Below are 12,735 nucleotides of genomic sequence, written 5' to 3'. Positions count from 1 at the left end.
CATGTAAGTGTCAATAAGCATACTTGGGAGCATGGGGGCAGCATAGCTGGCGAGGTAGGGCATTAAATTTAGGGAGCCACCACCCTGTGTGGCACCCTGCCTTTGAAAATAGCACAGTAATAAATAATGCATGCTGGTGTGCCGACCAAGTTAGCTTCGCCTTGTCCAGACCTGTTGCTACAATGTGCTTTTTTGTCTGTCTGGAAGGATCCTGTGCCTTAGCAAGCAGAGCTGTCTCTGCCCTCAGGACCTGAAACAGAAAAGGCTAACAGTCACACAAAGTGACATACCAGTCTCAGCACAATACCTGAACCATTTTTCTTCTGCTTTTGCTGATGTCCTTTCTAGCAGCAGAAAAATTCTCATGTTCCTGTCTGTGCTGAGATTCAGTGGTCACATCCTCTTGTGGTTCTCCTGCGGTTCTCCTGCAGCATATGGATGAGATGTATTTCAGAGTGACTTTAATCCCCCATGTTTTGCTCAATCGGACAATGTAACACATGGGTTTTTGTTAAAGATATCCTTCCTGGCAAGGGAAGTGCTCTTCGTTGCTTTCTAGTTCTTTGCCTACTTTCTAGCTTTTTCCTATTCTCCTGCTCTGGATCATACCTGCTGATATGATGCTAAGGCATTTATTTGATAATGAAAGCTATAGTATAAATACTCACCAAGACACGAACTGGTATGCAAGTGCTTAGACTCAGGGACATAAATGGTAGAGAAATCTTATAGGTGCTAGGTCTACTTATCAAAACTCGAAACAGGTGCCTACCTGTTTGCAGTGACAACTTTAACCCTTTGGTGTTGTAACTATAAGACAATACTGCTCTCCAAGATGTACATTTACAGCCTTCCTTTTTCCTCAAGGACAACTTTCTTTGATAGGTGAGAATCAATGCAAGAAGTCTTGGAACTTGATTCTAGCGTGAGTTAAAAATGACTGAATCTTTCCAAGCAACATTTGTTCACAGGTGCATCTTATCTAGGTGAACAAAAGCAACTCAGTTTTTAATTGGTGTTAGTGTGTATGATAGGAACAAAGGTGACATTCCTTGAGTCTGAGATCCATTATTTATCTTGAAATCAGGTTCAGTATAAATAATATTTGTGAAATGTTTCCCCTATGTTGACAATGAGCCTTGATTAATAATTAATAGTATCTCTTGATGTTGAAGGACAATTCATTCCCTGTGCTTGATAAATCTAACACTGAGAACACTTGTCAGCATGTGTCAGGAGGAAGCTTTGTTATAAAACTTGGGACCAAAAATGAGCAAACTAGAAAATTCACTTATACAGACCACTGAATGGTCACTGTATAAAAATATTTATCACTTCTTGTGTTTTATTAATGAAGCATCTGAACCTTCTTACATTACTGCATTTTTAACTGTTTCTTTGTTAGGTGCCTTTTCTGACTAGTGAGATAATGACAAACAGATGAGGCTTCACATTTTCCCTCATTTTCTGCTAATGTTCATGGTTGCAGGCTGGAAGGGTAACTCACACATGGTCAAGGAAACTTTGGACTGAGCACACATCTGCTGATTCTCTGCCCTACCAACCTGCATAGCTAAGCTTTCATTCTCAGTCCCATATACACACACTGATGATTTTTTTTATTTTGTTTTTTTACTTTCTCTCAAACACCCAGAGAAGCTGAAAGACAAATGAAGTCCTCCTTCTGCAGAGACAAGCATTTTACAGGATTCTCAAGGTATAGAAGAAAGAATTGAGCCCATCATATGTGATCACCCAGTCCACCTCCCTGCCAGCACAGGGTTGCTCCACACCATGCGTCTCCTAATGTTATTTCCAGACTAATTTTAATTTAGGACATACCTACTTTTCATTTCTCCCCATTCTAATTATGATCTCCCTATCTACCTGAAATAACCTCCACTCCAAAAAAAAAAAAAATAAAAGGGATGGTCTTAAAAAAACAACTACAAAGAAATCAATCCCTCATCCATTACCAGGTTTTTCTTTTGTTCTGGAGCCACGCGTGTAACCCGGTTAGACCTGTTCTCTCTGAGTGCTGAGGACTGAGCTGGCCTTATGCAAACGCTCTCAACCTCAGCTTGGTTGTTGTCGTTGCAGCTCCAATCAAACGAACAGGAAGTGACCTAAGGAATTCCCCTATTGGTTGCTTGAGTGTTCAGCAAAATGTTTTAAAATTAGTATCACATCCATTTATCTTCACTCCTGGGAGTCTTTAGTTGACATAACCTAGTACCTGTGCTTATCCAGCCTACTGTTCTGTAGACAGTTTTCCCATTGCCTCAGTTAAGGATTTCCACTCCAGAATCTGCAGCTAAATGAGGTAAGGTGTTTGGAGTACTTTTTTTTTTTTTAAATATAATTACTTTAAAATAACACCAGTGAAAATAAAGGAAAAAAAAAAGAATTGTCTGCTGAAGTCATGGCCACTGTACTGAGGCTCTCCCTTCCCACTTGGAAGGAGCAGCTAAGCTCATTTGATCAATAGGCTTTTTAATACTACAGTAATGATTTCCAGTTTCCTAGTTTGAACTTGTAACTTCTGTTTGAGTATTTCTTTTATGCTTATGTTTGTGTGGGGCCAGATCCCGAGGATCTTTTCTATTATAATGTCTCTAACAATATTCCAGGTCCTAAATATGCTGGTTTTGTAAAAAATTTGTTGAATAAGACAAGGAGCAAAAAAGTGGACTTTCTCAATACTATGGAGAGTGCTTGTGTTGCAGAACTGGGACACGCTTAATACACTTTACAATGGTGATGTTTTTGTTGCTTTTAGGGATGGGGATGTTGACAGCGAGTGTGTTCATAACAAAAAATCCTAAAGTACATTTATAATTTGGCTTGGTTTCAGCCTCAAGGCAATCTCTTGGCAGTTCTGTGTTGAGGGGGGTTCTGCTGATCTTAATCCCATCTAAGCTAAAACACCACACAGAACCCAGCTCAGGCATTGGGTAGGTAAATACACTGTGAGGCCCGCAGTGTCTTTGCTTGTTTAATTTGTTTCTGTTCCAATGGTAATTTTACTTGAATAGAACCAGAACTGGCCCCTTAAGGTATAGACATAGTTGTTTAAGTAATTGTAGAAGTGAATTAAAAGAAAAAGCTGCTACAAATATATGTTGATTTTGTAAAATATGTATAATGGACATAGTGATAAATGTTTGCAGGACACATGAGATATTTTGAGCACATAACTCTTGTGTATATTGTTATAAAGTTATTGAATTATGTCAGTAATATGCTTTTGGATTACTTAAGCTAAAAATATATGTCATGTTTGCTTCTAAAGTACATCAAACTATCCTTTCTTTCCCCTCTTTGCTATTCTTTAGATAATTAAACAAATTCATACTGACAGAAATGAGCCTTGAAGTTTCATTAAGTGATTTTATTTGTACTTATCTCATATGACATTGTGTGTTAAACATATCTACCTTGCACCAGTATTTCCTGTAATTTGTGGAAACTTCAGTGAATTAAAAAATGCACACTTTTAAGTTTTGTTTTGATAACAAATTTGCAGTTAGCAGTTTAAGATAGTTTTCTGACATCTATTTTACACTGTAGAAAATACTAGAACTGGAAAATATACCAGATTTATATTTAGTGCAAATGCAGAAACTAAAGAAAACAGTTGCAATTAAAACTAGAAAAACAACAGGATTAAGTTGTTTCACTTATAAATATCACAATGACAATTTAATTCCTGGCCCTTGCGATTTTCACAAGCAAGTGAGTGTTGCAATAACAACATTGAACTTTCCAGATTTTTTCAGAGATAGTTATGTGACTTAAGATAGAGCTTATCTTATAGAAAACTTGAAATCTTGAAAAAATCCATGCAGAAGTCCAACGATGGTAAATTCATCAGAACTTTTTAAAGTGTCCTGATATTTAAATGTCATTCCTCTAAAAATATTCTACCTCATTATCAGTGTGATGTGGTCTAGCTTTAGCAGTCAGCCATCTGATTTTGTTGTCTTTTCATAGTCAACGTGAAGTTCTCCTGGGTGGCAAATTTTTCTTCCTTGTGTAGGTAGCTGGGGACAAATCCTTTCTTAGCCTAGTCTTCGATGACTGTGACAGCCTGAGCTCCAAATGCTATTTCCTCTCATGGAGTTACTTACAGTGAAAACCACTAGGACCTGTTTCACTGTAAGCTTTTCCATCCTTTAATCACTTCAACATTCTCCTGTAATTTTTCAACATCTGCTGTAAAATTTGGATGTCAGGACAGAATAGAGTCTGTAGGAACAGCAGTGCTAAACAGGAGTATTATGAGTCAATATACTGGGAATTCCAGTTCAGGGGTTTATTCTGTATGCCCAAGGCTTTCTTGGAGCCGCCATCCTCCAGACATTCTTCTCCCCTTTGAGTGTTGGTCCCACATACACAGGTGAGCTTATCATTAGCATAGACAATGTTTCCTTGCATTTAGTTTTTCTATTTTTTTTCTACTCCAAAGGTTGTTTATAAAGGTTAAAGAGATGGTAAAAAAGTATATTTTCCCCAAGTCATAGTACTAAGGGCTCTCGTATCTGATCAGAATAATGCTTTGTTTGCCCCGGCAAACAAATTCTGTTGCCCTTCACAACAATGTATAGAGTGACACCATATGTTACCCCAGTTGTGGTAAGATCAGGTAATAGAATGTGGTCTGTTTAACATGGGTTATTATTACCCTTTTGTCACCTGAGAGAATATGCTGTGGTATTGCCATAGTAATTTCATATTATTCAGAGTGTTGTGGGTTTTCAGCAGTGGTGGAAACAGAAAATAGGAAAGTTGGACAAAGAAGTTTGTTTGGTTCCCACTGAACTTCCTTAGGTTTTTTTCATTCCTGGTGAATTTTATTGTTAACATCCGTACTTGTTCTGTCTGGGAGGTGCAAGGTAGCAAATTACAATGGAGACAGATCAAACCAAAAAGAAAAAATCATCCCGAGACATAGATGAAGAGAGATTAGAGAGGAAAAAAGTATTTCTGTAGATGCATCTGTATTCAGACAGGACTGACATGCCAGCCTGTTGCCTGTCCCACAGCAATTCGCACCCAAAACCCCTTTAAGGATGGAATTCTACACCTGCTGAAGAAGTGTGTATTTATGTACAATTCTCACAGAAGAGGATTAAAGATTTTATTGACTCAGTGAACTCAGAGAACTGCCCATGAGCCATGACACCTTTCCAGAATCAGCACTTACTTTTCCTTCCTTGTTCACCCCTTACACGCACTTTATAAATATCTCTAGCTTAGTCTCAGGACCAAACGAAGAAAACTTATCACTAAATGCAATATAGCCTGGATCTTTTCTGTGGAGTGTACAGTCACAGCTATTTATTGCTATTTACTTGTTCAGATTCAATCGCCACACAAGTGTGTGAGCTCTTACTGCAATACTATGAATACCATCTCTGTGAATCGGAGCTATAACCTACTGTACGGAGAGACAGGTTGGAAAGTGGGTGCTACAGGATGGACCTGTCTGACTTAAAAATTGGTCAGTGTGCTGAGACCAAATACAGATAGAAACGAATGACCCCTTCTTATTTTGAGGGCAATGTGCTCATTCTTTATAGGATTTTTCTGTGGTCTTTTAGTGCTCTCGTTCTCATCAGTTTCTTCCCGAGTTGAGAAGTAGGCATTCTTGTTGAGGTCTAGGCATTCCTGCAGCCAGCAGCACGTAAATAGAAAAGGGTCACAAATTTAGTTGTCATTTGTCATTCCTAATGACACAAAATGTTAGGATGTGGTAGAATGAAATATAAAGGCTTTGCTGTACATGAGGAAATGAAGAAACACTACTTTTGTAGCTTACGTAGTTTGTAGTGTTTAGTGAAGTAAAACCTCTGTCCAGCCTACAGCTTCATTACTACTGAATTTCTACCATAAACTCATGGAATTTTCTTCCTAATAAGTGCTCTTGTGAACATTGATGAGGTTCAACACCACCTTCAGCACAGCCCTCTGGCTTCGGCTGGTCAGGCAGCTCAGTGTTCAAGGGCACTTCAAGATCATGAACCACAAACATCTCCTTCTCTTTCTCACTGTCCCTACCTTCAGCACACTCTGCAGCTTACATGTATTTTGATCCCTGATGAACCAAGGGAGTATTTCAGTAAGTTTTGAAGAAAGGGTACATTGCAAACTCAGTAATGGTGAAATTCATGAGTAATACTCCTGATCGAAAGGCTAAGCAAAAAAAAGATTTGTTCTCGCAGCTGATATATGAAAAAGTAAGAATTACTCCAGGTTTCTGCAGAAGTCACCAGGAGTCTCAGTATGACAGTTCCTTTGAGTCCTACTGAGGATGCAGTTTGCACCAAATCCCTCACTGAATGCCTAAAATTCTTGGGACGTTTGTTGGTCTTTGGTCTACAGACAGATTAGAATGAGTAAATATGGAGTCATGTAGCCAGTGGAGCAGTCAACTACCACTTGGGATTTTGCATGTCTCCCTCTGACAAAGAGCCCTCAAAGGCTCCCTTTCCAAAAGCTGACATTGCACATGGTTATCATTACCTATTTTGCTGCTGATCTTGTGAAATATGCTTCATAGGAAAGAGCATGAGAACTAGTAAAATAAGACAAAACAGCTATCTGGAGCTGGGTGATCACTGGTTATAGACCAATAAGATGGGGGTAATAAAAGAGAATTTTTGTGGCGGTGAAAAGAAAGTAATTCTACTTAAAGGATCTGCAAACACATAGAATAAAAGTTCCTGCCTATTAAGAAAGAAGAACACAGGACACAAACATAGATACTTGAGATATTTTCTCAACTCACAATCAGATGTAGCCAGAATAGTCTCCTGACTCCTATGAGTCTGTAAGGATTAAGAAACTATGTGTAAAAAATATCTGTTTTCCAAATTACTAGTGCCATCATAAGAAGAAATGTTTTTGGTTTTTAAAACTGTTCTGGGTTTTCTTTCCTTTAGCAGTGAGAAGGTAACTGATTTATATTGTTATATAATGAAAGAATCCATGTAAAGCTTCCCAAGATGCTATAGTCAAGAATCAGACTAAGTCTGTGATATAATGATTACCCCCAAACTTTCTTAATGATTTTAACTGTAACATATAATTATTATTACACAACAGTTAAGAAACTTGCATCTTGATGATGCACTTTTAAAGTATGCTTTGTTAAGCAATTGTCTCATAGATTGGAGGGGCTTTATCAGGGAGTCAAATTCTGACACATTCAAAGGTGCTGTTCTCATCTCTTTTCCAGTGACATCTAACATAGTACTCACATAAAAGGCTCTTAATATTCTCAGGCACCTGCCCTGATAGAGGAAGATGAAAAAGTTTTAGAAGACTGAATTAATAGGTGATGAATAACATATCCTTATAGACTTATCAAAAGTGGAATGAACAAATTGAAATAGATGAAGCTTTCCCTCCATTTAGTGCCTTGCAGATATCCTTACCTTCGCTAACATTTTTAATTATGGAGCTGTAATACTTAGTAACAAGAGGTAGAAACTTCTTTTCCTTCTTTAAAATCTCCAATGATTAAATATTTTTGGGTAAGAGTCAATCCAGTAAGTTTTCTTTGTCTGCCTGTAGTCGATTCCAATATGCAACACTCACATAAACACCCTGCACTAAGTAGATAGAATCATAGAATCATTTGGAAAAAAATCTATAAGATCTTTAGTTCCAGCCATTAACGCAGCACTTCTGAGTCCAGTACTAAAGCAAGTCCCTAAGTGCCATATCTACATGTCTTTTAAATACCTCCAGGTGTGGAGACTGCCACTTCCTTCGGCAGCCTATTTCCTAATATCCAATTTAAACTTCCCTGGTGCAACTTGAGGACATTTCCTCTCATCCTGTCATTTGTAACCTGAGAAAACAGAGTGACCCCCACCTTGCTGCTACCCCCTTTCATGGAGTTGTCGAAAGTGATAAGGTCTCCCTTGAGCCTCTGTTTCTCCAGGTTAACAATCCCAATTCTCTCAGATTCTCCTCAGAAGACTTGCACATCCCTTGTCTCCTGTACAGGCTTTCTTGCCATAGTTTTTAAAATAAGAAGTCAAAGATTCGCCCCAATTTCAGCCAATTTTTGTTTGCTAATCTTCATAGCTCCTGATTTAATCCTTCAAAATGCAAAGCTATAGGAATTTGGCATGTATGTGTATTTTGTCAGTAGGTATGAGTGAGGGACTAGGATTGTCTTGCAGCAAACGAGGGGCAGTTCATACCAAGAGTCCTACACTGAGCTGCCTGCACCTTCTGTGCCAGTGGGTTTTGCCCTGTGCTGTAGTAGATCATTTTTTGGAGGAACATGTGCACGGCCTGAGCACTGGTGTGCCCAGGGCTGCCCTTCCCCAGACCCCGGACTATAAGCAGCGTAACCAAGGCATCAGCCTTCCTTTATGCTAAGACACATCTTCAGTATTAAAAATATCATGAATATTTAAACATTGAAGATAAAAAGAAAAGAAGAAAAAATCCTCAGCACCTGAAAAGAGATGTTATAAGGATATTTGCTAACACTCCCTTACTAGAACATTGTTAAAGTAGATACAATTCCATGGTAATAAATCGCCTGTTGTGGAAAACTGCTGTTTGAAATAGTCCAAAACCATTTTTATTGGTTTTGTTGGTGAAATCTGTTCTGATCACATTGAGGACTGAGATGCGCACCTGTACAAGGGAGCTGAAGGAAAGAACTGAAGAAAGCAAGTTTTTTTCCTGTTTCTGACTCCTTTAGCCTCCATCCTAGGGATCAGCCACAAATCCTGCAGTTGCCGTAAGACTTGGCTCTCCTGTACCCCAGGTAGATAATTGAAGATGATATTTTTTGTCTATTTTACTGGGTACAGGTTTACGATTTTATTGAAAGAAGCTTCTCTGTCCAGGTAAGCCAGTCAGACAAATTAAAAGCAAAAATAAAAGAGAGAGGAAAAAAAAGGAAAAAAAGTTATGAAGATAGATAAATAAATAAGGAGGAAGAGAAGGAATGGTGGAAGAAGAGTATCAGGATCACAAATTTTATGTTGTAGGTGTTTGAGACAGTCAGATCTGGTAGTCCGCAGAGTCTGCCTGCCTTTCAGGATTGCCACGGTTGGGCTCTGTAGAGTGCCCTGGTGCTCACATCCACAACAGCCATGTTAGGCAAGTTTATTGCTTCTAATGCAGCTGCTTTGTGGTGACTGTATTGCCTGTTTCCAGTAGTACCATAGTTCAGTGTTTCACATCTTCTGTCTTTTACAAACAGTTCTACATAACAGACTGAGTTGCACTTTTAATCCTTGGACAACTTGCATGTAGGTTTTTCTATGTCAGTTGATTCCCAGTTGCCAGGGAACTTTCTTTTTAAAATTCCTTTCCTTCATACTGATTAAAAAAGAAGGAGGAAAAAAAAACAAACAAAAAGAGGAAAGAACTGCTTGAAATACCTACAGTTCCAAAGAACGGAAATTTTGAATTTCAGCCAGCTTTGCTTAGAACTTTCTAGCTCATTTTCAGGATCATACATAGGTCAAGGGCAGCTTGTTTGATTTCATACTTTAAGTGCAGATTTAATTGTATGGCTAACATCATTCAAATCTCAACTAGTCAGATAATAGCCATGATGCATAGAAGAATCTTAGTTTCAGTCTGAACAGGTCTCTTTTTTTTACAGAGAATTCTTTCCCATACTTAATACCTTCTCTCTGTCCTCAAAAACCCCACATTCAACCTAACTCATCTGCATGTTGAAAGATTTGCTGGAGTCGTGATGCAATGGATAGCAATGGAGCTTGAACTGGAAGATATGAATTGGACTGACTTCTCCACTGAGTCGTTGTATGACTTAAGTGAATAATTTCAGCTCTGTGCCTCAGTATTCCTGATTATAATATATACACAAGGCTTGTTCCTTCCTTCGTTTCTATGCTTTGTGCTATTTACTACCTTTGCTGTCTGTGTGAACTCTTCCTTCTCTGCTCTATGGTGTCAGTGATTCAAGAGTTTGTCCATCACCATAAATGCTGTTACAGTAGATGAGCCCTGTAGGCTTAATTTTCAGTAGAATTTAAAAGTAGCTCAGTTCCCAGATAAGTATGTACTTCTCACGGACTCATTTTTAGTTTTTTTTTTTTTTTTTTAAATAGTAGATTAAGAGTTAGAGTGGGTATAGGCTCATATGGGAAAGCAAACCCTCCCAGTCCTTCAGGTTTTCTTTATCTCTCAAGAAAGTTCCTTTAGTCTTTACACTTAATTTGCAGATTTTTCCTGGTAATTTTTGAACCACTGTGTCTCAGTTGATTTCTCGTTAAGTATTTTGTATGACAACTTTTCTGATGTTAATCTTAGAACAGTGGGTTACTTTGACTGTTTGAAGTTTCTGTTGATGGAAAAGAATGGTATTGAACTCTTTTCTGACACCAGGCTATTCCACAGCCAAAGATTATTTATGAAGCAGGAGGGACTTCACGTAAGAATTGAAAAAAGACATTTGTGCAAAACCCAATTGGAAAAGCTCTATCGTCAAACTGGCCCTGGCAGTCAAGGCAGATGCCAGGCTTTGCTTTTTTTGTTTATATTCCAACAAATCAAAGCTGACCTGTGTTGTTATCGGAGTAGAGCAGCAGGTGCAAAAAAATAACTCTGCTGCCAACTCAAATGAAAGGGTAAGACTAATACCCTCTGGGAGGTATTGAGAAGATAACAGAGAGCCATGCCAGCAACTGAATTAACGGCTCTGTTTACGGTGGGTTTTACTTAATAGCCTGCTCCTAACACTGGCACATAAATACTCCATTGTGTTGTTTAACGCAACCACTGGAGAAATCAATGGAAACAGGATGGGCAGCTCTGGCTGTGCCAGGTGAGAAGGAGCAATACCACGGAAATGTTGTTCCTCTAATCATAGGCAGGAGGTAGACAAGGAAGGTGTTCTTGGCTATTACAGAAGTGGGGAGACATCATTTCCCACAACTTCTTGACTTACCTGTAGAAGGCAACTACAGATCAAGGAAACTTCATTTCCCCATTTTCTGGTCACTTTTTATGAAGTCAGGGAGCATAAATGAACCACAACATATATATTAAGTACTGTCCCACTGCCATGTGGCTCTGGGAGGCACAGGGCCTCCTCAAAAGTCCTGGGTGCGGGGGAAAAGTGAGCCTGCTGCTACACCCAGGAGTAAAGCAGACAGGTCTTACTCTTTTTGTGACAAAAACAATATAAAGAAACTTCGTGGATACAGCTGGGCTCCAAGTAAATGTTTACTAAAAACACACAAACATGCAAGACTGGATGACAGTCAAAGCAATGGTCTGACAGCAGCTTTTTGAAATTGGCTCAGTGAGCTCCACTGAGCTATTTCAATGACAACCACCCACTTGGGGACACCTTCTTTTGCAAACAGATGCCCACCCTAAGGTACTTGGTATTCTGGAGAGGAATGCAGGGCAAACAGCATCCTAGATGGAACACTGCCTCTGCTACATCTCATCTTTGAAATGATTTTGCTAGCATGTCTACAAAAAGGTGTGATCAGTCTGTGGCTAGTCACACAGTGGGTTGTAAAAAGGTATGAACACTGCTATTGGCTGGGTTAAGTTCCCAGGAAGCTACCTAGTTTAGGATAAAATGCTTTTTGCTTAATTTCCAGCTTCTCTGTCCTAGATAATTTGTGCTGTGACCCTCATGTTATTAACACAGAAGCACAATCAGTTTGTTGATTTATTGTAAATGTAAATTTAATGTAAAACATGGTAGTTCCAATGGGAAAATTTGCACATTCCAGAAGTTGCTTTCCTGTTTTGGGTCTCCATCCATGTTCTCACTCAGAAACCAACCCCAAAGAGGAACCCTGGAGTTTCCAGGCAGATGCCCTTTATTAAAGCAGTATATATGAAACAGAGTTTGCAAAAAGAAAAAGGGGAAAAAAATCTTTTTTTAAAATTTTTTTTGAAAGTAGGAAAATTAGTGGTTGTTACTGTTGAAAACCAGACTAGTCCCATAACAAAAGAGAAGTGCTGGTAGTGATAGTGGTTAAAATGAACTTCCACCTTAAATACTGGCTGCTGCAGCAGCATATATCTGAGTAGCTGTTATGTCAGCAACGATTCAGCAGCTAATGAGAGCCAAGCATGAACACAAACACAATTATTATTGTTACTATTGTCATTATTCACTAACAACTGAACAGTCACAGTGGCTGTATTAGCAGTATGCAAAACAGTTCCCTCACCGACTGTTAGTCTTTAAAGCAATGCAAAGAGAAGGTGTTGTGGAAGGTAGAGGGAAGTGGTTGGGGAAATAGAGCCAAGGGAAAAAGAGAAGGTGTTAGAACATGATGGTAATATTTTGTTAGCTGATGAGGTTCACGTGTAATTATAGACGTGTGGCTTGTCAAGTTAAAGGGCCATCTAGAGTGCTTTTTGGCCATTTGTATATTTAGTGTATTGTAAGCAAAAGAAATGTGTTTAGCAAAAGGAGATTAGGAAGATGAGCTGGCTCCTGGTTAGAGGAAGGATGTACCAGAGAGATAGGAAGGACATGAAAGGAGGTGTGGAGCTGTTCCATGAGGTGTGGTATTAAGTGCTGAAAGAAGAATAAAGAGCAAAGGCAGTTTTTCATGTTATTGTGTTTCCAAGACTCTGTATCCCTGAGGCTAGCCTGGTGAATCTATGGCAAATGACTTCTAAATATTCAGGAAAAAATGGTTGACCCAAATTATCATGAACTTGCTGAGGTGGTGCAGACAGTACTGAAAGCAGTGC

The 12,735-nt window shown here is 38.9% G+C and overlaps 1 protein-coding gene across 2 annotated transcripts in view; it reads left to right on the top strand.

The window, feature by feature from the left end:
- The first annotated feature begins 2,129 nt into the window (after positions 1-2,129).
- Positions 2,130-12,735, top strand: part of EHF (ETS homologous factor) — a 33,715-nt gene continuing 23,109 nt past the window's right edge. The window contains exon 1 of one of the 2 annotated variants that reach the window (XM_071558685.1): positions 2,130-2,323. The gene's annotated coding sequence lies outside the window, so the exon portion shown is untranslated. Of the gene's footprint in view, positions 2,324-2,858; positions 2,955-12,735 lie in introns of those variants that run through there. The other variant, XM_071558686.1, reaches the window with a different exon arrangement.

This window comes from Pithys albifrons, chromosome 6 (assembly GCF_047495875.1).
Source record: "Pithys albifrons albifrons isolate INPA30051 chromosome 6, PitAlb_v1, whole genome shotgun sequence".
Classification (NCBI taxonomy): Eukaryota; Metazoa; Chordata; class Aves; order Passeriformes; family Thamnophilidae; genus Pithys; species Pithys albifrons.
This window is presented reverse-complemented; position numbering and strand designations above follow the sequence as displayed.